The sequence below is a fragment of the Polypterus senegalus genome, chromosome 12 (genome assembly GCF_016835505.1).
Source record: "Polypterus senegalus isolate Bchr_013 chromosome 12, ASM1683550v1, whole genome shotgun sequence".
Taxonomy (NCBI): Eukaryota; Metazoa; Chordata; class Cladistia; order Polypteriformes; family Polypteridae; genus Polypterus; species Polypterus senegalus.
Window position 1 is genome coordinate 140,973,036 of NC_053165.1, and position 24,460 is coordinate 140,997,495.

Genomic DNA, 24,460 nt, shown 5'->3' on the forward strand with positions numbered 1-24,460 from the left:
TGGATATATTGGATTTTAGGGTAAACATCATCATTTTCTCTTCTGAGAGATTAGTAACGTGGCATCAAGGGTCAAAGGATAACACAAGAAAACAATTGTGTCAGACTGACTTGATGGACTGAATTGTCTCCTCTCGTTTGTCAAATTTGTTATGTTCTTGTTTCTTGTTTATAGTCTGTTTCCTGCCTTGTATCCAGTGCTATCAGGTTAGGCTGCGGCTCCCTGCAATCTAGATTTGGATTAACTGTGTTAACATGGCTACAGTATTGTAAAAAGTGAACAGTCCTTTTGTAATGCATGCATTGCACAATTTTACCCAAGAATATTTTCAAGTTTTTGATTGGTTGGACAAGGTGTTTATTTGTATCAAACAGCTAATAAGTAGCTTTATTCTAAAGGATAAATACTTACTTCTCAAGTATGAAATGAAAAGATGAAAGCAGAGGATCGACTGATTGAGCTACAGCAGGCTGACTTTACAATTATATGATTCACTGACTCAAGCAATTTGGTAGACTACCATAACAGAGACACTTCAGCCTTATTGGAATGCATACACTTGTTTAGCAGGAATCTTTGTTTTTCCAGACTGTAATGATTAGGTTCATTTTGTATTCATACATAAGGTCCAGTCATTATGTCTTTATATACAAGTCATGAAGGACACAACTTTAGATCTTTACCGGTACATAATTATACAAGCAAATTGAAAATACTGAACCAAGGCACTGTTTGTGTTTTGAAAACATGGAATGTACAAAATAATTTTAGTACTTTGTGTCTTCTCCATTTTCTACTTCATAATTTGATAAATGAGCAGGAAACTAAAAGTGGCTGCATAATGTACTCTTACAGGTGTTGTAAGTGATGATAGTATAGACTGGATTTTCCATCAAAACGTGTTTAAATATATAGTTACAGTTTCAATAAAAAGAGTCATTTTAATGGAGTTAATGTCAAAATCAATGTCCCAAAAAAATTCAAGCTTTATTATAGTTCACAAAAACGTGCAGCCACCTGAAGTACTTTATTAAGAGATCTTAATCATTTTGGAAGATGCACTGTGTGTTCTTCTGGTAGCGACTTTTCTTGACATTAACCTGAATGCTTCTGATGAGCAATTGAATTGAAGTCTCATTTCAGGGCTTATGATTTCTCTCATACCTAAAATGAATATAAAAAGATTTAATTCAAAATGGATAAAAAGATTTAACAGTGAACACAGCCAGTGGATGACCTACATTTTTGGAACCCTGAAGCTTGAACTGCTACAGGGGTTCCATCAAAATGAGCATCGAGGTCTGGGTAACCACTGTTTTCTTCTTTAATACGGTTGTTCCATGACAGATCACCACAAATCTTTTACAGATTCAACCACTACATCTCAGATTTTGAGTAAAATTACTGTACTGGATTATCTCACATATCAAAGTCACTGGTGTGAATGATTTTTTTTTCAAATTATGGGTATATTAAAATTAAAGCCACTTCTGAGGTCCTCTGGGATTAGGGGCTCTCAAGATGAATGTTAATTATTTTCTTAGCAGATCTGCCCCTGAACACTGTACATTTTACCGTCGTGATCTTTTCATGTCAATATATCCTCAGTTTCAGACTGACTTTCCCCATGGGATTAATAAAATGTTTCTAATCTAATCTGATCTAATCTAGTTGAGACAAATGTTTAATTTAGAATAAGAGAATTTAAGGAATCCAGAAATAAGAATCAAAAAATGTTCTCTCAGAGTGTGGCTTGGCATTTAGTATAGCTTTCCACGTTGACATTATTTTCTTGAAATTGGATGTTACACAAGTTCAATGGATAAAACAGAGAGTGTGGCACTACATTTGTATTTCCGTTATGCATTTTTAGCACAAGATTTGCTCATAACTACCTGCATTTGAAATCAGTATGTTACTGGTCTGGTTGAGTGTATTGATCTCGCAGCTCTGTACAGAGATCTTCTGGGGCAGGTCTGAAAGGCATGATAAGAAAAACAAAGAGTCAGTATACTTACAGGTGTAAGTGTGTCTAGAAAAGGAGTAATTGATTACATTTATAAAAATTCCCTGACAGTGTTTTATAATTAACACTTTGGGTAGCACTGGTGCTCATGCAGTGTCTGGGACAAAATGTATCTCTCTTCTGTGTGGCTTAGGCATGGCCTTCCTGTGTTCACGTGGATTTTCTTCAAGAACTTATTTTCATTGAAATCAAATGTATGCTTTCAAATCATTAGCCATCTATAAATTTTGTTGATAAGGCTGTCTGGGCAGGTATATTTAAGATTATTCTGTTATAGGATGGGTTCTACCTTGTGGCCATTGTTAGCTTTAGCTATACTCAATCGTGGTCTGGATCAGCAGTAAGTTAAAAGACAATATGAATGCATAAAACCTGGGACAGTTTTCGCACGTTTGATATCCCTTACATTTATTTTTTTTTGCTGTTCTTTTCATATCCATTAAGATATTAGGGCTTCGTCATATATTTCTAAATACAGTAGCTGCATCATTTTATTTTTGCATGTTTGTAAGATTCCTTAGTAGCTGCATATTATTATTGTTTTATATTTGTAAGAATCCTTTACCATACCATACATTTTCCTAAGTGTGTTTAATCCCGAGCAGGGTCACATCTCCTAGAGTCTATCCCAGTAAGTATATGGCATTACAGAATGAACACACATACACAGGGTGCCAGTCCATTGATGGGTGAACACACCCACATGGGTCACTTTTGTGTTTCCACTCTGCCTAACATATGTGACTTTGATCCGTGGGAGGAAACTGAAGCACCAGAAGGAATAAGCAGTGGGGGAGAACATGCAAACTCTATGCAATGAGGACCTGCGATGTGAACTCTAGTTTCCTCACTGTACCACCGAGCAACCCCAATATCTCTACCTATGATGATTTACTTTACTTACTTACTTACAGGACAAAGATCCTTCTATATAAAAGCGGTCGGGATTGTCCTTCCGTCCCATGAGTGCTACGCAGGCGCGGAGTTTCACACATGCCCCGTCCATTTTGCAATGCACGATGGGATTTGTAGTTTCGTTTTTCCAGGTAAAAGATGATTTTCTACTCCAGGCTGTGCGATATCTTCTTCTTCTTTCTTACTATATAAAACTGGTCGGGATTGTCCGTCCGTCCCATGAGTGGTATTCCGCTTATCACAGACTTACTACTTGCGGTACGAAGCGACGCGATGTGAGCAGAGTTCTGGTGCTCCCATCGTTCCCTTGCTTTTGTGCACGATACGCTGGAAAAATAGACAAAATTATGTCTCTGGAAATAATTAATGTTGATGGAGTACAAATGCCTCACCGCGTAGTAAATATCAGGGGGGTTCAAAAGGGCAACCTCAATATAGAAAAAAAGTTTACATTTCATCACAAAAATAACAGAAACTATGAGTATTAAAGTAATACCGCTCAAATGCAATATAACCAAATTAATGAGTTTGTATAAGATATTAAATTGATCTACATATTGAATTGCCTTAAGAAGTGGTCAACTTAAAATTCGGTCGCCTTAAAAGGCGGGTCAGCCTAGTATAATATAACTTCTCAACATGTATTTGTGACAATAAGCAGATTGAGTGACCTACTCATAAAATAATCAGTGGCACAGATGACACCAACAGCCTTGTGGTTTATAGATCAATGCCGTAGCTATTTCATCACACTGCCTGTCTAACAAGGAGCCTCATTTCAACTGATGAAATAGCGGATTAAAAAACATGAAAAATGGATAGTTGATTCTGTATTAAAGCCTAAAGGTTAAAGGAAAAAAGTACTTCTTCATCTTGCAAAAACTAATAAATAAATTTAACAAATAACAAAATATCATGTGTAGAGTCTCTTACCACTGTACAGATGGAGATATGAAGTTACAGAGGTGAATTTTGCAGTGAACATAGAGGAGGATGAAATCTGAACTGGAACGTATTGAAAGAGAAGCAGCTGACTGTAAAGATGCTATCTTGGATTATCTGTACTGAATTGTCATGGGACTTTGGACATTTGTGGAATATAACAGTAGTCTTCATCACATGTGACTATGTCAAAAGAAACTAAAAGTTGATTACATTAGAAAAAAAATCTACAGCTAAACACAAATATTTAACTTAAGCAAACTTTATTGTCATCTCAATCATATACAGTGGTACCTCTGGTAATTCGTTCCAAAACTCTGGACGCGACCTGATTTGATTGCGACCCGAACGTAATTTCCCCATAAGATTGTATGTAAATACAATTAATCTATTCCAGACCATACGAACTGTATGTAAATATATATATTTTTTAGCACAACAATAGTTAATTATACCATACAATGCACAGTGTAATAGTAAACTAAATGTAAAAACATTGAATAACACTGAGAAAACCTTGAACAACAGAGAAAACTAACATTTAAGAGTTCGTGCTAGATCCTTATGAACCGCTTGCTGTAAACTATTTATGAGTTTTAAGCACAGGGAAAAAAAATTAGATGCCACTTCTCTTGAAAAACTTTTCAAACCATTCTTTTCTGGCTTTAAATTCCTCACGTTCGCCACTCGAAGAAGGATTTTTTTTCAGCAAATTGCCATGAATCTTCCTGACTTTCTCGCATATGATCGCCTCGCTTACGGTATCCCCTGCAAGGTGCTTCTCGTTCAACCACACTAGCAACAGTTTTTCCACCTCTTCCAGCACTTGAGGCCTCTGCTTGGTTAACATTTTAACTCCTTTTGCAACATCAGCTGCTTTGTTAGGCCCTGTATACGCAAACAAAAGAAAATGGAAAACGGAGAATAGGAAATCATTGGCGCTTACGAACGCGCATAGGAAACTGGCCGCCAGTGTTTTTGTTTGCTACCAGAGCGTGTGGTCGTGAACAGAGGCAAACTTTTTAATCGTAGCCCGATTTGTACGTGTTCGGAAACGTTCGTGACCAGAGATTCTACTGGACAAGTTTACAGATGGTCAAATTGCGAAGCTCAGGGTCCACAGTGTAATAACATGAAGTGCAAATAAAAATTAAAAATTATAAATTAAAATTAAAACATAAACAAGACAAGACATTGTGCAAAGACAAGACAAAGAAGTAGCAGCAATCTACTGTATACTAATAAAAGGCAAAGCCCTCACTGACTGACTGACTAACTCACTCATCACTAATTCTCCAACTTCCCGTGTAGGTAGAAGGCTGAAATTTGGCAGCATTATTCCTTATAGCATACTTACAAAAGTTAAGCAGGTTTCATTTCAAAATTCTACACGTAACGGTCATAACGGTCGACAACGTCCGCCATGTTGAACTTTCTTATTTATGGCCCCATCTTGACAAAATTTGGTAGGCGGCTTCCCTGCGCTAACTGTAATTGATGTACGTACTTATTTCTGTGATTTGATGCCACTGTCGGCCGCCATATTGAACTTTCCAGCGTCACTAATTCTCCAACTTCCCATGTAGGTAGAAGGCTGACCCCATCTTCACGAAATTTGGTAGGCGGCTTCCCTGCGCTTAACCGAAACCGATGTACGTACTGTGAACTGGGACCCGGACACAGGCAGACGGACAACATAGTTCACCCAACACACGTTTATTTACACGAATTATTTACAAAGCACAAACCCTAGTGCCTCTTGCACCGATTCCCCAAAGTCCAGGCCTCTCCGTCACTGTGCCTTTCTCTTGGCCCCTTAAATGGGAACCCGGATGGGCTCCAGCTGCTTCCCGGCACTCCCCTTTGGACACACCCCTGTGTGGCGGAAGTGCCGGCTGTGCACCCGGAAGCTGTCCGGGTGTCTCCTGTTCTCTTCCCCCCAGCACTTCCTGGTGTGGCGGAAGTGCTGGGCTCCAGGGTTCCTCAGGCACCTGGGCGCCGCCTGGCAGTGGCCACAGGTCCCTACAGGGCTGGGCTTCCAAGCCCTGTACCCGAGGCCCCCAACATAACCAGGACGGACGCCCCCTCGCGGTCTGGAGGAGGCACAAGCCCACAGTACTTATTTCGGTGGTATGACGCCACTGTCGGCCACCATATTGAACTTTCCAGCGTCACTAATTCTCCAACTTCCCGTGTAGGTAGAAGGCTGAAATTTGGTAGGCTCATTTCTTACAGCTTACTTACAAAAGTTAAGCAGGTTTCATTTTGAAATTCTACTCGTAATGGTCATAATGGTCAACAACGTTGAACTTTCTTATTTATGGCCCTATCTTCACGAAATTTGGTAGGCGGCTTCCCTGCGCTAACCGAACCCATGGTATGTACTTATTTCGGTGGTATGACGCCACTGTTGGCCGCCATATTGAACTTTCTAACGGTATTTGTTACTTATGGGCCCATCTTCAAGAAATTTGGTATTTGGGTTCCCAACGCTAACTGAATCCTACTTACGTACATATATACGTCCATAGCCTGCAGCTCGGTCACCGTGTGAGGCGGCGTTGGGTCCCCCATCCCAATGCCTTCCACGCTGTTGGTTGCCTGCCTATATAAGGCCGTCCGTCGCTCCAGTCTTAAGATTCCCTTTCTTGCTTCGCCACGGGATTCACATCTCCCTGCTCATAACTACATCCTTTTTATTTAATCCACGGCTTCTTCGCTGTTTTATTGTTCGTTTATTACGATTATAGTTATTGTGTAGGTATTTTAGACTTCCTTTACATTGTTCAGGTACCCATTTCTTTTATCGTTCCAACCATACCCCTATTAACATGTCTATCGAGGAAATCACCATCGATCATAGAACCGTCACTTACCGAGTGGTTTCCATGTCCAGAGATGGCACCTGCCTTTTCCATTCTCTTTGTTACATATTGCACGGCCATATCAGGCTCACTCTTGATATCCGGAGGAACATTGTGTCATGTATTGAATGACTGGGACAGGTTCAAGGTGTGGACTGATGACAGTACAGGAGATAACTATACTACACAGGAGCACCATAAGAGTGGAATGCTTAAGCCCTTCACCTATGGTTCTGCATGTGAGTTCATGGCTGCCACTGAATTGTTCGGTTGTCGCTTTCAAGTGTACTGAAATAGCCAAATATTTTACACCTTTGGACAACCGCCAATGCCTCTTAAACATCTTAGATTCACAGGTGATGATTTCAGTAGTGGACACTTTCATGTTTATGAATGTTTAAACTCTCAAAAGCTGGATGTGAAGTTATCGATGAAACCGGTTGTATGCTTACAACGCTTGACAGATACCGAATGTCACTTCAACATACAGTAAGTCCTGCAAATACTGTTGTAATTGAAACAAACCATGAAACTCAAACTGATTATGACAGCAGCAATCCAAGCTGTGAGATTTGAAACAAGGTTACTTTTTACATGGCCAACTGTACGTTTCATGCTCAAGAGTAAGCTCAGTGCACAGCTAGGTCATATTACAACCGCAGGGCCGAAATGACAATGTGTTATACAAAGAGATCCTTAACAAATAATTATTGGTATATTTTCCCTCAGTTTAAAAAGGTTTAATTTTCTTCTTAATAAAAATTTTAAGGCAGTACTTCGCCGTTGCGATGCGCAGGTATGTTGCTAGTATAACATATAGTAAGCAATATGAACATTGATGCACTGTATGGTATTGTGCAATCTAGATATATATAGTAAATATATTCAATAAATATATAATATAATAAATAAATAATAGATAATACAGCTCCAAATTGGTTACTTCTTGACAGGCCTCTGTCAGGTGGATTTCATTTCCAAACTCCTCTTCCAGATTGCTTCTGCTGTCACCTGGTGACAGTCCCCTAGGCTGTCCTTGGTGTTCTTGCACTTCTTTCTTCCACAGAACTAACAACACTCATACCAGTTATGAGAAACTAGTTTACTTGTCTTGAAAATTTATTTGTATCCTGCTATGTAGTTTTCTTCCTCTCCAGGACAGAAACAGAAGTCTTTGGTTACATCTGTGCCTCTTGAGCCAGCCATTTCATAACAGTGTGATTGGATATCTGACATTCTGTGTTATTACGTCTGTTACTTTCAGGACCAAGTGGCTTTTTTTTTGGACTTTGGTAGAATTTTCTTCCAATGCTGTTACTCTCCGAATGCTAAAAGAAATTCCCAAAGCTTACACCTCTGACTGTTTAATGTTTCTGGGGCATAAATAGCCTCCGCTTTTACTCAATTTTAGATTCTTCTGGAGTTCTGAGAGTTAATGATTGGTTAATGATTTCAGTTCATTTGCACTATGAGGCCAGACAACCTTAGGTTTCCTACAGTTCATTATAAAGGTTTAAACAAAACAGAACTCTTTATTATGAACTGGGAAAAAAACATTGCTTTCTATAATGCACTTTCTGTCTTTCAGAATTTTTGATATTGTCTCTCTATTTTGCTAGCCCATACACAACTGTCTGCGATGGTGCTCCTATATAATGATTCTATGTTTTTTTACTTAGACTTGATGTTTTTTGTCTTCACACTGTGATCTGCAGTGAACTCACCACAATTAGTAGCTTATTTTCTTCAGGTAAGAAGTGAGCAGCTGCTTTAAGGAGAATAATGGATGACTTGTTCACACGTCATGGTAGAGAAGACCATGAGATTGACCAAAAAATACGTGCACAGGCAGCTATTCCGCAGATGATTTACCTGACTGTGATTGTGAATTGGGGGATAATCATTCAATTTACCAATCAGTTTACCATCCTCACCTATGGTCACAGCCTTTAGCTAGTCAAAAGTATGTGTGGGTAAATGAGGTTTCTCCAGAGGACTACTGAGCTCTCTACCATAGGGTGAGGAGCTTGGCAATATGACAGGCTCTTGGAGAAAAACGTCTGTTTATTCTACAAGACATAGCTTGCTGTGAAAAGCCCCATGGCTTGGGTAGCATCTGGGAAATTCAATTGTGTCCTACCATTTAGTATTCAGTAGGTAATATCTCTTGTCACTGCTGGGCACATAACCCATTCTTAAGAATGTTAAGAACATCAGGGTATAGACTAAACAAAATAGTCATCATGATAACATTTTCTTTTTATAGGCAAACTGTGTCCTCACTGTGAACACTGTGAGCGAGAAACTAAGAGTTTTTTTTCTCTGATGCAAAATTGAAATAGCTCAAAGATAGCTTGAAAACATCATTTAAAAAAATACTGATATTCAATGAGATCCCAGTGAACTTCACCCCCAGGGTCCGCTTCTGGAGTTGCCCAGCCGGAGTCCAGCATCCTGGCAAACTTTGTTTCATCATCTCCAAACACACTGGTGGAAATATATACTTTCTCATTCAGCTCAATATCTATTACCCCGCCAGTGAAAGGCTGATGCAACTGGACATCATGGAAGGCAATCAGAGACACCTGGCAGTGACCAACACCTCCTGGCAGTTCCTCATAGGACATACTAAAAATTTAAGAGGAATAACTTTTTTAACCTATACAGTATGATACCTAATGACAAGATGTACAACAGGAGAGAGAATAAAAAAGCTCAATATAAAATAATGTTTTAAAGCTATATTAAAGTCTGAAATGTAACATGAACAAAAAAGCAAACATTCTGGAATAATAAGAAAAAAACGTTCCTTTAAATTAATCTTGAAGTTAAAATATTTAAAAAAAAATGTTACAGTGGCTTCCACTATTAATTTAAAGCTCAGCCATTTGAGAACAATTGCTACTTTGAAATTTACAGTTGTGGTCTTTGGCCGGCTTGTCATCCCGGCCAATACCCCCAGACCGCCAGATGGAGCCCTCCCTGCAGTATGGATGTGCCCCGAAGACCAGCAGGGCATCATGGACAATGTAGTTTTCATCCACAGCCCTGCTGGATACCACAGGGGCCGCAAGAGGGAGCTGCAGGGGGGAGCAAAGAATCATGTGTGCCCTACAACCCGGAAGTGCATCATAGGAAGAGCGACAACAGAAGTGACATACTTCCGGGGTGAAGAAAAGGACTTGTACCTGACCCGAAAGTGATAAAGAATCACATGGACTCGGGATTGGGAACACTTCCGGGTCAGAGAGTATAAAAGGACTGTGGGAGCTCCCAGATGGCGAGCTGAGCTGGGTGGAAGGGTGGCAACGCGTCTGGGAGTGGTGAATTTATGATTTGTGATTTGTAATTTAATGAGTATAGTGGAGGAGAGGGTGCTTTGTGCACTGTGGAAGATAAATAAAGTCAATTTTTAAACTTTTATCTGGTGTCTGGTGTCTTGAATAAGGGTTCAAGGGAGCAATAGCACCCCCAATCTGTCGCACAGTACATTTATCTAAACTCTTGCACAGTATCAGAATGACACAATTCAATGTGAGTAAATGCTAATAATAAGTAGAGAGAGGGAGATAACTTGTTGCCACACCCACCACATGATGAACCACCTGAACTGGGACCCGAGTGCGGTGGGTGACACCTCAGCACCACACTGGAACATAGTATGCAGTCTTTTATGGTGGCTGGAGTGCCAATCCTGCTACCAACCACCAAGTTAAGTTGGAGGACCTGAATGGATGCAGATTAACATCATGCTCAGGACGAAGTATTTGCAGGTTAAGGGCCTTGCTCAAGTACCCAACAGAGTAGAGTCACTTCTGGTATTTAGGGGATTCCAACTAGCAACCTTCTGATTGCTGGTGCAGATCCCTAGCCTCAGACCTAACACTCCACCCTGATAATAAGTAGGATAATTTAAAATGTATTGAGCTCCAAAATTGTTTCCTTCAATGTATTCAAGTGACAAAAATGCCCCATCACATGTTTTGAAAGCAACAAACAAAATCAGTTAATTTATTTTAAAACAGAGGTTGGGAGATACACATTAAAATCTAAAAGAAAGTTTTGAATTTTTTTTTTTTAATTTACTTTTTGTTTTCTGTACTTGATATTCTAGAAATGCTTACCTTTGCGCTGGATTCATCACAGTCATTGAGACTTGCTCTGATATTGGGAATACACAGACAAATGAAATGTTGACCTGCCTAGTTCGAGTAATGATTGTCCTCAAGGAGTCATCAGTTGAACCCACAATAGTGTTCTTATGGATGAAATGAATGCTGTTCATCTGTAAAGATGTAAAATTTCTTTTATAGGCAAAAGTCATTTTAACACATCTTCACTTCTAAAATGAAGCGCTATTTATCATTTAAATTATAGATCAGGCAAAAAAGGTTCTTTGCACACTAACATGCATTTGCTGCTGTAATCGAGGAACTCAAATATTGTGATTCAATCACTGTCTACTACATGAGGGCAGAGCTGAAGGTGCCTCTTTAATAGTTACAAGTGCATGACAGACATAATTCCATAATACAGTATGTGTAAAATATATGTGAAAGAAGACTAAATATTTAATGAGAAGTATCTTTTATGTTCTTTGTGCCCTTTGTGATATGAAACGTATGTACAATATTGAGTTTTTTAAATGGAATACTACTTTTATAATGAAGGTGTTATTAAAGGGTGGCACGGTGGAGCAGTGGTAGTGCTGCTGCCTAGCAGTAAGGAGACCTGGGTTCATTTCCCGGGTCCTCCCTGCATGGAGTTTGCATGTTTTCCCGTGTCTGCATGGGTTTCCTCCGAGCACTCTGGTTTCCTCCCACAGTCCAAAGACATGCAGGTTAGGTGGATTGGCGATTCTAAATTGGCTCTAGTGTGCGCTTGGTGTGTTTGTGTGTGTCCTGTGGTGGATTGGCACCTTGCCCGGGATTAGTTCCTGCCCTGTGTTGGTTGGGATTGGCTCAAGCAGACCCCTGTGTTCGGATTCAGCGGGTTGGAAGATGGATGGATGGTAATAGTAACTGAATGTATTTTTTATTGATAGGGGGCACCACTGAGCCCCAAATTCCAGACATCAAAACACCAAATACAGTCTCGGGTTCAAACAAAAGATTTCTTTATTGAACACAGTACCTTCAGAAGTGAACAAGATCTAACTCCACAACCACAGATAATATATCGCTCTTTCCCCATTTTCCACACCTCCAGGTGAGCATCACCCTCTGCAGCCCAACTCTGACTCAGACAGTTGAGGTTGAAAGGGTTCTTTTATGACTGACCCGAACGTAAGTCCAAGTGCTACCATATTGCATTCAGGCATTATTTCAGGGTCTGGCAGAATCTGCTTAAAAATAAGGACTCCTCTTTCTGCATCACCTCCTGATGGACCCCAAGAAGCGCTGCCTTTTGGAACTACAACTGCCATGTCATCCTACAAGTGTGCACCTCGAGAATCCATAAAGCCTAACCCATCAAGTGCAGGATGTAAGGCAGAAACAACCCCTGGAGAAGGTGTCAGTCCATCCCAGTGCAAAAACACACTGCACATGTGCACACTTACATACACTAGGGTCAATTGAGCAACCACAGTCCACCTAACCTACATGTCTTTGGACTGTGAGAGGAAACCGGAGTAAGTGGAGGAAACCCACACAGACACCATGAGAACATTTAAACTCCATACACACAAGATATATCTGTGACACAAAATATAAGGAAAAAAAGGTTTTGAGGTAACATAATTACATTACCTCCACTGTACATGTGATAATAATGACTCCATATTTATATACATGTTGAGTCTACAGTAGTCCTTAGTCCCGTATTTCAAGGCCCTATTTTGTTCTTTAAGGAATGACTTTCTTACTGCCACTTGTCCTGTCAAACCTTCAAACCTGCAGCACAAAGTCTCCTCTTCACAGCAGAAACTGAGACGTGTTTTTCTCAACCAATGTTAAGCTGTGCTTGAAGCTGTTGTGCTGTGAGGTGCCTATCAAGCTTGCTGGCGACCCTCAGAAACTTGTGACTTTTGCTCTGCTAGATCTCTTCCTATCAGACATTCCTCCAGGATCCAGTTGCCTTTGGATTGTGTAGGACACGACCGTACTCACTGACAATTTTATTTATTTTATTTTTTTGCAGTATCTCTAAATGCACAACCTACACATCTAAGGGTAATAATGCTCTATCTCATTTCATTTGTTAAATGCCATTTTCTTGCCATTATCACTTGACTATTGTTCAAGTAGTACTTCAGAGGGTGCAGTAACACAGTGTCTTCCAACTCTGCTTTAAGACAGACAGAAGTAATTATCAGAAGTTAGGACACCTGTGCAAATTGTTTGCTTCATCTTGCAAGGCTTAATTTATTTTAGTTACTGCAGAACATCTGTAGGTTGTAACCTATTAGTTGTTCCCTGAAGAAGGCCCATTTGAAATATTCTGATATATCCCCTTTTTTGTCTAGTTTTTGCTAACCTAAACTTAAAATTTAAACCTCTGGCAGTTTGCTGCTTACTTTTTCACCATTTTAGGTCAGTCATTGCATGTCAACTGATTAAGGTGATAAAGTTAAAAGACAAACTGGAAATGCTAAGTTGATCTAAAACATTTGACCGGTGGTGTAGGATGGGGATGGCATGTTGCGTGGCACTAACCATCAATCCAGTATCCTGAGTATGAGTCCCAAACCTGGTCATTGTCCATGTGGAGTCTGCATGTCCCTTCTGTCCTGTCTGGGTTTTCCTCCTTTTTTTTGGTTTTCCTCCCATATTCCAAGTGGAGTGTATGTTAAGCAAGTCCAGCTAATCTGCGGTGTGATAAACCGTCTTGCACCCAGCGCTGTCAGGACAGTGCTACCACACATCATTACCTTGAACTGGATTCAGCAGGTTTAGGAATGTTTTATTTTCTATTTCAGCCTTCTTTCCTCCCACAGTCCAAAGACATGCAGGTTTAGTGAATTGGTACTGCTAAACTCACCTGTGTGTGTGTGTGTGGTTGTCCTGCAGTGTACTGGCACCATGTCCATGGATTGCTCCTGCCTTGTGCTTGATGCTTGTTGGGAAGGACTTCAGCTGCCCCACAACCTGAGCAGAATAAATGGTGTCAAATGCGTGCGTATGGGAGACAGCTTAAGGGCTCTGGTGATAGAAATTACCCTTTGAACCAGGGACTGGCACTGTGTGCTATTGCCTTCTCTCTTCCTCCCTCTGCAGAATTTCACTTATCCGGCCTCCTGGAACCTTCCCTTCCTACCTGGAACCCATATGACTGGGAGGTCAGCCATTTTGAGACAGTTTGGTTCTGAGCTCCTCTCTGAAAAGACGTTATCCGCAACTTGTTTAGAGTTATTCATTGGTGTCTTCTTTGATTTATATGGGACCACCAGGGTGGTGCCCCAACACTTTCACATTGTTTTGTCTCCTGTTAGCAACAGGTTTGGAAGATGAATGGATTTTTGGATGGATGAATGTTTGCCTTCTTCCCATTATTTTGGGAAACAAAGTCCCTACAATTGTGCCCATGCGTTCTGAAAAAAAAATGTCAATAGAATTTTGGATGGAAATACCCAAATTATTTGGGCTCTGAATGATCTGCATTTTTATTTTTTTTAAGACAAGGTCATAAAAAACAAGTATGTTTTTCCTTGTATCTAAGACAGAGAAACAGCTCGTGAATAGTTGCTTTTGAGATGTTGTTTTCGACACTTCACAGATTTGCTTTGTATTTAGAATTAGTGAAACTTCTACTTTTGAGTACAGTGTGCTTGACCGGCATAATAATAAGATGTAGATGTGTGCTGCTTGGCAGAACACTCCCTGCTCTCAAGCCATGTAACTTTATAGAATCATCTGCCAGAAAAACGTTCACAGGATTGCCAGCCAAACTTTTTCTAGCATTACTTAAATAAATAAGTTGCAGTAAACAGAACAGGCATGCGGTAAGATATCCATGAATAATAGGGCTTTGATAAATTGATCATGCAATCATTTTTAAATGAACAGTACAATACCATACTTTCAGTTTAACTAATATAAGCAAATTGTGACAATATAAAGAGGTATATGGGGCAGCACAGTGGCAAAGTGGTAGCACTGTGTCTCACAACAAGAAAACCAGACTTCATGATTTGGGTGCTTACTGAATGAGATTTGCATGCTCTCCACGTGTCTGTGTGGGTTTCCTCTGGGTGCTTCAGCTTCCTCCCACAGTCCTAACACAAACAGGTTGGGTGGATGGTCAATGCAATGTGTTCTGTGTCTGTGTTCACCCTACACTGGGCTGGCACTTAATGTTTGCTGGAATAGGCTCCTGTTTCTTTACAACCCTGCCTAAATCGGTTTAGGAAATTCGTGGATGGATGAATTTGTTTTTTTAAGCAAGACCAATAAGTATTTCTCTTCCAAACTTTTAAAGATAACAGTAAGTGATCTTATCTTAGAATTTGACAGTAAATATGCACAACCACCAATCTCAAGTCTCATTTGAGAAGGGTAATTTTTCGGCATTCCAATTCTCATTTACAAGACTGTAATCGTGTGACAGAGGACATGAACCACTCTGGAATAAGTCAGGACACCAATACGGTTAAAAACCCTGTTAAAACCATAGGCTTCAGCAAAAATAATGTGTGCTCTGGGGCACAAAAGAAATGCTGGCTACAATAGCCCATAGTAGCTGCACAAGAACACAATATCAGCTTTGCACTGGAGTTCTGTCGCTGTGTAAGTCCAGGTGTCAAAACATGCCATTTCCCAGCTGGCAGTTCAAATATATAGCACTGAGTCTAGAAGAGGCGGGGCTTACTCTGGAAGTCATGGATGGGACTTGACATCCTCACTGGGTGTCTTCTCTTAACTCTGGGAAAAAGAACGCCCCCTTTCACCAAGGAGTGGTATTGCTTACCTCAGTCAGGCCTTGAAGGTGATCTCCAGGCACAAATGCAGGATAAAAGGTATATAATTATTACATAAAGCATATCGTACTATCAATAAGTGCAAAGAGAAAGTAAATAAGATTGTAGCACATCATATAATAAAAACACCTGTGGCCTCATGCATAACGCTGTGTGTAGAACTCACACTATAACATGGTGTAAGCATAAAAGCGGAAATGTTCGTATGCACAAAAAAATCCAGATGCATAAATCTGTGCAAACTCCAACTTCCACGTTCTTCCGCTGCATAAATCCCGGTCAGCGTAAAAAAGTAACGCATGTGCATGCGCCTGCTGTCCCGCCTCGTCTTCTCCCAGAATTACGCCTCTTTTAATATGCAAATCAATATAAATAGCCCTTAAGCTTTGACTACTGAAAAGACAATGGCAAAAGCACGGGGGAAAATAGAAGAATTTCAGCGAATACCAAGTGGAGGCAAGGAAAAACGTACTATTTGTTGGTTTAAACAGTGGTATAAAAAACAAAAGAAAGTTGATCGAGTGACACAGAGTGTCAGAGAAACTTGAAAGCTCAAGTTCACAAAGTCGCACAGTGCCAGAAATAAAAAAGAAGTTGTCAGATATCAAAGTCGCCGTGAAAAGACGAGTCATAGCCCACCGTCCGAGTGTCATATGAAAGCTTAATAGGGTACAGAGAAAAAAAATAGGCAAACAGTGGGGAAAAAAAGCACGAAATGTTCATTTTAATCTCGAAATTTCCACTTAAATCGCATAGTTTATTTGTCATTAAAGTAGAACATCATAAACTTCATCTTAAAATTGTTTAATTTACTAGTTTCTCAAATCCCATTGTAACTAAAGTAGCACGTTAAATGCTTTGTTTTGTATTTGATCTTCTATGTGCTCTATGTGTGTGATTCACTATGTGCTTCTGGGCTTTCTCTTCCTCTGATAGGACACAAAATCCATTACATTCGTAATATTACAGCTCTTTGAATAATTAAAATATTGAGATGTATACGTGATATAATTTTCATGATGATAGGACTTAAAGCATGTTATTAAACATGGGAACACGATGGCGCAGTGATTGTTCATGTCTCATGCAAGATGCTTGCTGTGCCATGCTGTGGTGTTATGGGCCCACAGCTCTCTCAGCAAAGGCCAGATTTTTTAAATAATCACCGCGTTCGCAGCTTAGCGAGGGGGCATGGTGGCTGTAGCGGATCTCTGGGCAATCTGCGGTGTGGGCGTTTCTCACCTAAGTGCACATCCTTGATCGCTCCTGAGGCTGCTGATGTGCTGCAGCTACTATGCCCTCTCAATATATAGAAGCGCGAGTCGGCTAGGAAAAGAGGAATGAAGAAAAACGAAAGAAAGAAAGACAGAGGTGGCTGGAGAAAGCAGGACGTAGGAGAGAGAGAGAGACAGTGAGGGTGAGCGAGCGAGCGAGTGAATGCTCGCAGGAAGCTGTATGGAAGACTGGGTGTTAGGCCAACACCCAGGAGTTGTAGTAGTGGTCGCTCCCGCTGAGTGATCCAGTAGCAGGAGTGACCAGTAAAGGGCGACTGCCTGCATAAGGCCGGGACAGCAGCGGGAGTCGGGAGGCTTGGTGGAAAAGTCCTTGGTGTGAGCGTCATGGTTATCAAGGACTCCAGGTCTCGGGCCTGGGATGAAGCCAGGATTGGGAGGCCTCCAGACCTGCGTTGAGGAAAGAAAGGACAGCTGCAGAGAGAACGTCTCGCCTGCTACAGGGCCCAAATGGGACACTAGTGTAGAAGAAGCACCGGGACTGTCATTATTTTAAAGGACTGCTTCCAGCGTTGTTTTTAACCTCGTATTTAAGGAGTTTTTTTTTTTCTATTTTAATTTTTAAACCTCAACATTTCTTTTATGGATTATTTATTTAATCAAGACATTGAAGCACTACACTTTAATTGAACACTTTGTTTTTGTTGTTTTGTTGGATTATAAATAAAAGCACTTTTGCACTTTTATACACCATCCCCTTGCTCCATTGTTATTGCCTCACTGTCTAGCTCATCGGTAACATTACCGACAGTGTTGGGTCCAAGGGCTCCCGAACAGCAGATGGGAGCATTTGAGTCGAACCCACATCGTCACACATGCGCGACCATCGATGAAATACTTTATTGTAGAAGTACTGTCTCTTTCAAACGTACTAACCCCCAATTCCTGTCCTTACTTTTCTTTCTCCAAATACCCAATTGCCACACAATCAGCTCTGTAATAGACGTTAAGCCACCTGTAAGCTTAGAACATCGATTCTTCAAAACTTTTAAGGAACATTGAAATATCTTTGTAGTACATGTTTAATTATTCTGTTCATCTATCTATCCAGTGTCACTCCAGCCCCAGAAAGAATACAGTGTGAGGCAGGAACAATCCGTGAATGGAGCGCCAGTTCCTTGCTAGCGCTGCAACACCGTGTCCTCACATGTTTAATTATTAACCATATAGATTATTTAAATAAAGTTAAAGTTTTATCTGTATAATATAATAAACATATTTTGTTGCATTTCATCTTAAAAATGATATTGTCTTCATACGTAAATACGCGCTTTATAAAGTGGCTCAGGTTGTGCAATATTATAACTGTAGTGCAAATTTACAGTGAGGTAATTGTACTTATAAGTACAAACAGTTCTACAAGGAGCACTTGATGGACTGATTGAGTGTGTTTAGAGTTTTTGGGATGAAACTGTTTCTGAACCGCGATGTCCGCACAGGAAAGGCCTTGAAGCGTTTGCCATGTGGGAGCGTGTGCTTGATGCTGTATCCTGATAATTCTCTTTCCAATCAGCTTCTGTAGATCTGTGATATAGATACTCCGAGTGGTGCAGTGAGAGTAGTATGGAAAAAGATGATCTGCTGTAGCAACTCCTAACGGGAGCAGCTGAAAGAAGAAAAAGAAGGTGCAGTGAGAGTAACAATGCTAAAGCTGCTATGGTATTTGGAATACTTTGTCTATTTCCTGGACCATTATATTGTTACAGGTTAATTACAATTAGATGCCTTAAACTAATAAACAATATGCAGTTAGTTTCAGTGTATTTTTAAAGCTGCATCAGGAATGTGGTTCTAAAAAAGAAAGGGTAACCACACAGGAACAGTAGCACTGCTTTGACGCTGGGTGCTGCCAGTTTGCAAAACCGAGCAGAGAACTTGCGTACGACATGGTATGAGCTACTGTGGAAATGTGCATGGCTTTCCAGCAAGTTTAGGTTTTATTTATCACGATCTGAGAGTGGAAACATTCATATGCAACATTTTTGTGCATACTCACCATTTATACATGAGGCCCCTGATGATTACTGAAATTAATATTCATGCATGTTTAAAAGCAATGAACAAAAAGAGATAAACAGCACACTTTTTGTATACTTTAATACACAACACTTTTCTAAATTTAACAATAGTGCATTCCAAATTAATGTCTTTTTGATTTATTTAGATACACCAAAAAGGTCATTCTTTAAACATCAGTGACCTGGATCAAAAATGAACCCCTTCTGCAATTTCAGGTGATATAAAGTCTGGAAAATTTCGAAAAGCAGAAAGAACACCTTGAAGAATTTTATAAAAGTTCCTGCTCTGTACTGTTGCTGTTAATGTTATGTTTGTTTCTCCAAAGTATAAAGAGTTCTTAATAAAATGCCATGTCAGGCATACAAATTTACAATAAAAATCCTTTAAGATGCACATCTCTCATAACAATTTCACTTTTTGACACTGATGGCAAGGCATTGAGAGTAGTACCGGTAATTACAATTTGAAATAACCACGTGTGGCCTTCTCTTCCATTATCTGAGAGCTTTAAACCAGAATCATTAAGGAAAGACTGTCATTATTTGGTCTAAGGTGTATATTGAACCAAGTATCTACATCACTTGTATCTGCTGACATGGTGATCAAATAGTAAGTACTTCTCCCTTGCCGATCCAGCATCCTTAACTCTAATGATGTACCCAGGCACATTCACTTAATGACTGCATGCATTTTCTTACAGCTATTCCCAAAAAAACTCACACAGTAATGGAGTTTTTCTACAGTTACCGTATTCCTGCTTACATTTAAAAATTTGAAATCTTAGGTGATTCCAAACTAACCCGCAATGATTGTGGAAGTATTTTTTTCAGAATAGGGTCTGCAATAAACTGGCACCTTGTTAGTTTCTTGTTAGTTTGGGATGGGAGCAAAAAACAGCTACCTAGGTCAAATTGTTACAGTTTGTATGTACAAGCACCAGGGTAAAAAATTGTAAAGACAATTTGAAAAATATGTGGTAACTGCAATGAATAAAAGCTGACACAATGCAACACATTTACGATGGCTAATGGCAGTTTGAACACACACAGCACAGCACTCTGCTGTTAGTCTAGTTGAAGCCAAGGTCAAATGAACATGGACACCCCGCTGCAGGATTGCATCAATAATGAACAATGCACTGTAGTGATATTTCTTTGGGCAGAGGGTGTGAAGCCTGCTGAAATTCACTGAAGGATGTTGGCTTGTGCACATCAGTAAGCTGTTTAGTTATCCATCTTGCACAAAGTTTATGGTACCCCAAGTCATCACACACTATGACATGTGTAAATCTGAAGCTGATATCCAAAAATGCAGCAACAGTGAATAACGCACTGTTGGACTTCTCTGATGAAGGAATTTACTATGTCAATGTGGGCTTGTGTATGTAATGTTGATGGTCAATCAGATCAAACTTCCTCGGTTCTTCCCATTTCAAACCTTTCTACAAATTTGTCAACTTTTCATTGCTGCGTTGATTTACGTAATGAGCCAACATCCATTGGTGTATTTCACCAGATTTAGTTCTCTATGTTCAAAGAAATCTCACTATGGCAAATTATTCAACAACCAGTAATAACACACTGCACGATAACATGCAGTAAATACACTTGACTTGAGCACTCATAGTTTTCATCCTCTTTCTCTGTTTGTTTACCATTCATCTGCTCAGAGGTTGATGTGCTTGCTGCTCTTGAGCTTCTTCTCTTCTTCCATCGGCATCTTTTTGTGTTAAAACTGATTAAGTCAGTGTTTGTGTTGCAATTACTTAAAACGTTTTCCTTAATTTTCACTTAAGCTGGCATTTAAGTCTTCAATCTGCCTAAAGAATGATTTAAGATAGGAAGAGGTAGAAGAAGTGGCGGCGAAGGTGGTAGGGATGAGAATGCTGGCTGCTGCCAAGAGTTGATTCTACAATAAAAAAAAAATAAAAATAAAAAGAGAAATAACCTTGGAGGTCAATCATCACCCCAAAAGTGGCTAGTAGATGTCACGTAGTACATGTGTACCAAATTTCAGGTAATATTTCAAACGGTTTGCGAGCTGCAGGTGATTTAATACCCTGGACAGACAAATGGACGACCATGGTAGTGTATTATATATAAAGATGGTGAAATCTCACAGCGGAGTGCCCATGTTCATTTGACCTTGGCTTCAATTAGAGTAATGGCAGAGCGCTGTGCTATACATGTTCCAATTACCCATAAGCCATCATGAATGTGTTGCATTGTGTCAGCTTCTACCATGTCATTTTCAAATTGTCATTCCTTGTTAATTTACCCTCATAATATCTTTAAATGTAATGACTGCTCTCTTTCTTGGATTCTCTTAACTTAGATAGTCTTCAGCTTCCCCATGACCCTGCTCTGGAAAAATGGGTTTAGAAAATGGATAGATGGATAAAAAGCTAGGGACACTTGAGACAACCTCAGTACACATTCTATCCAAGAATGAAAGAAATTGAAAAAATACAATTTTGTCAAAATGGAGTTAAAACCTTTTTTCTAAAATTTAATAAACTCACAGACTAGATTCCCATTTAGCGCCTCCTGTGGTTTGTTCTACAATTGGGATAAAAATTCATCTCAGTCCTTGTAACAGTGCTGAACTGATACTAAGGTGAACTAAACTATTCAGATAAAGAAGATTTTTTTTTCCTGATTATCTACCATTACTTGCTCACTACAATAAAAGATTAATATATTGAACACTGTTATTGTACATCAAAATAATAAACAACTGGATAAGTGGGTAAGAAAATTGATGGATGAATAATTAAAACTAGATGTTTGCTAATATCAGGCCTCAAGCAGTACCCTATGTTTTGTCTAATTTAATTGCGTAATAAACTGCGTTGCTTGCTCAACAGAACGATTCAGAACAGGAGAAAAAGAAAAAGTTCACTTTTGGTAAGAACTTAATGGAAATGCATTAATATTCCAAGCTAATGCTAGAATATGATCCAACCGTTGGACTGAAAAAGTAGATACTTAAAAATTAAATGGTTACAAAGTCAAGTAAATTTTTACTGTATTGATTATAAGGCAGTTATACTGTTCTGTAATAGTAAAAAAACGGAATTCTTTCTGAGTAACAAGAATAACCACTATAGTATTTTAAATTTCCATTACACTCTTTTTTAAGCGACTGTAACATGAAAGAGAATTGACCCAGCCGGTGGTTACTATGGCGATTAGTCCACTCACCTTGAAGCAGCAGCGGCCGACTTTGACAAATCCGCTTCAGCAGTCCAGGATGTGATACACTGGCAGTAAATCGAAAGATTACTTCCACTATAGTCCAAACTACACAAAATACTTTAACATTTTTTTATTTAAAATTCCAGTTATTAATAAGCCTGAAATACAAATTAAAATATATAAACTGTGTAAAGTTTAAATGTAATGCCATTGTCAATTGAACTAAAATGGAAATAAAGGAAAAAGCAAATTTGTAAATAATTAATGAACCCTTTGCTTAATCGATTTCATTAAAACATAAACATGTCACTTCAGTGTGTGCAGATTATGCTTGTAACAGATTCCATTTACTACCTTTGCAGCACTGACTCTTTATTTTCCGTCCCTCCATTTTTTAATTTTTTTTTTAAAAAAAGCTTTTTTTCTTTAAAGTGTAACAGGAAGAAAAGCATTTCTGGGCAGGACCTGGGGGAAGAAAGCAACCTTAGGTAGGACACCAATTCATAAATAGGCATATTAATGCAGGCCAAGTGCACAGTTGGGTCATTGATTCAAATGCTGCCCCTGCAACTGCCTGTGTGTAGTTTGTCTGTTTGGATATTCTTTTGAGGGGTCCAATATTCTTTCCACAGTCCTAAAATAACTTGTGATAGGTTATTTAGCAATTATAATTAGGCCCATCTGAGTTTGGGTAGGCTCTGCAACAAAGTGGCACTCCATCCAGGTGCTGGGATAGGCCCAAGACTCACACTCACTGCTATATAGTGCCTTTCAAATCTATCCTTCAACCACATCTATCTATGTAATGGGAGCCAATCCTGGGCTGATTTCTTGACCAGGGTGGTTGGTGTTTCTGTTACTGTAAGGGACTATAAAATGGATGGACCGGGGCAGACAGCCTTCCAAGACTGTATTCTCCTCTGATGTACTATGTGGTACAGTTCCCAGTATTCAAAGCAATTCAGTGACAGGGGAGCCACTTTAACCACCACTAATGTGTAGAATCCACCTGGATGATGCAATGGCAGCCATTTTTATGCCAGTATGGTCACCACACATTAGTTGTTAGGTGGTGAAGTGATGAGAGAGATACCAATTAGAGGCAAGGGATGATTAGGTGGTTAGAATGGCTAGGCCGTGGACATCTGGATACACTCTATTCTTTACGAAGGATGCCTAGGGATATTTTATGTCCACAGAGACTCAGGACCTCAGTTGAAGGATGGTGCCATTTTAATAGCACAGTGTCCCCATCACTGCACTGGGATCCACACTCAGATCACAGGATAAGTACCCCCTACTGGACTCATCAACACCTCTTCCAGCAACAACCTAAGCTTTTCCTAGATGGTCTCCCATCCAAGTACTGGTTGGCCCAAGCTTCAGGTGGATGACCTGATCTGAAGTGCATGTGGTATGACAGCTGAGTCTCACTCTTATTTAAAGTCAGAGGAAAGAGGGCAACACTTGTCTGAAGAGAATGGAGGAAGGGAAGACTGAGGGAAGGAAATAGAATAGTTGGGTCGCTGAAAACCTGTAAAGGTATTATTATAAATAAAAGGTTTTTTGAATTTGGAAGTGGTGTTTGTGTAGTTGTGTCGAGGGTTTGGCATCCCGAGATGCCCCCCTTACGGCCACACTAATTTAATTGGCAGGATTCCTGTCCATCTGTGTGGCAGGAGCCTGAAAATATTAATTTTGTTATGGCTACTAGGCACCCATCTGGGAACAGAAACACCATCCATCCTGGTCGGGACATCAATCCAGGGTTGCAGCTCTTTACATAATCAATGTAGACACATACATAATTATATTTTGTGTTTTATTTTTATATTTTCAAAAATGTAAATGTTTGTAAAAATAAGTGCACTGTATAAAAATAATCAGAAAATAACATATTGTAGCTAAATGGAAAGTCTGGTATGAACGTGAATCATTAATTACCAAAGGTAGCAGACAGTATCACATGGACACTGATTTAAACACGCCAGTAGCAAAAGCAATAATAACTAGTGCCATGGACAGTCTATTAAAACGCTCTATTAATAATTAAATTAATTAAATATATTGTTAAACTATATACTTGTAACATTGGGATAGATAGATAGATAGATAGATAGATAGATAGATAGATAGATAGATAGATACCTCGGTGACGCAGCACTTTTCCCTCATTTCTTACATCTGCGCCTGCGTTTCCATGGTGTCCGTGACTGAGTAACAACCTATCTCCAGGCTGGTGGACCCCCTCCTACTTGTAAAATGACGTCGGGTTTCCTAATGCGCGA

General features: G+C 39.6%; 1 long non-coding RNA gene across 1 annotated transcript; it reads right to left on the bottom strand.

Annotated features, from left to right (window-relative positions):
- Positions 1-352: 352 nt before the first annotated feature.
- On the bottom strand, positions 353-24,400 carry LOC120541730. Its single transcript, XR_005636066.1, has 5 exons — positions 24,321-24,400; positions 22,179-22,237; positions 10,872-11,032; positions 1,896-1,976; positions 353-1,164 (listed from the first exon to the last, which is right to left on the bottom strand). It is a non-coding gene; the product is annotated as an uncharacterized LOC120541730 (long non-coding RNA).
- Positions 24,401-24,460: the final 60 nt, after the last annotated feature.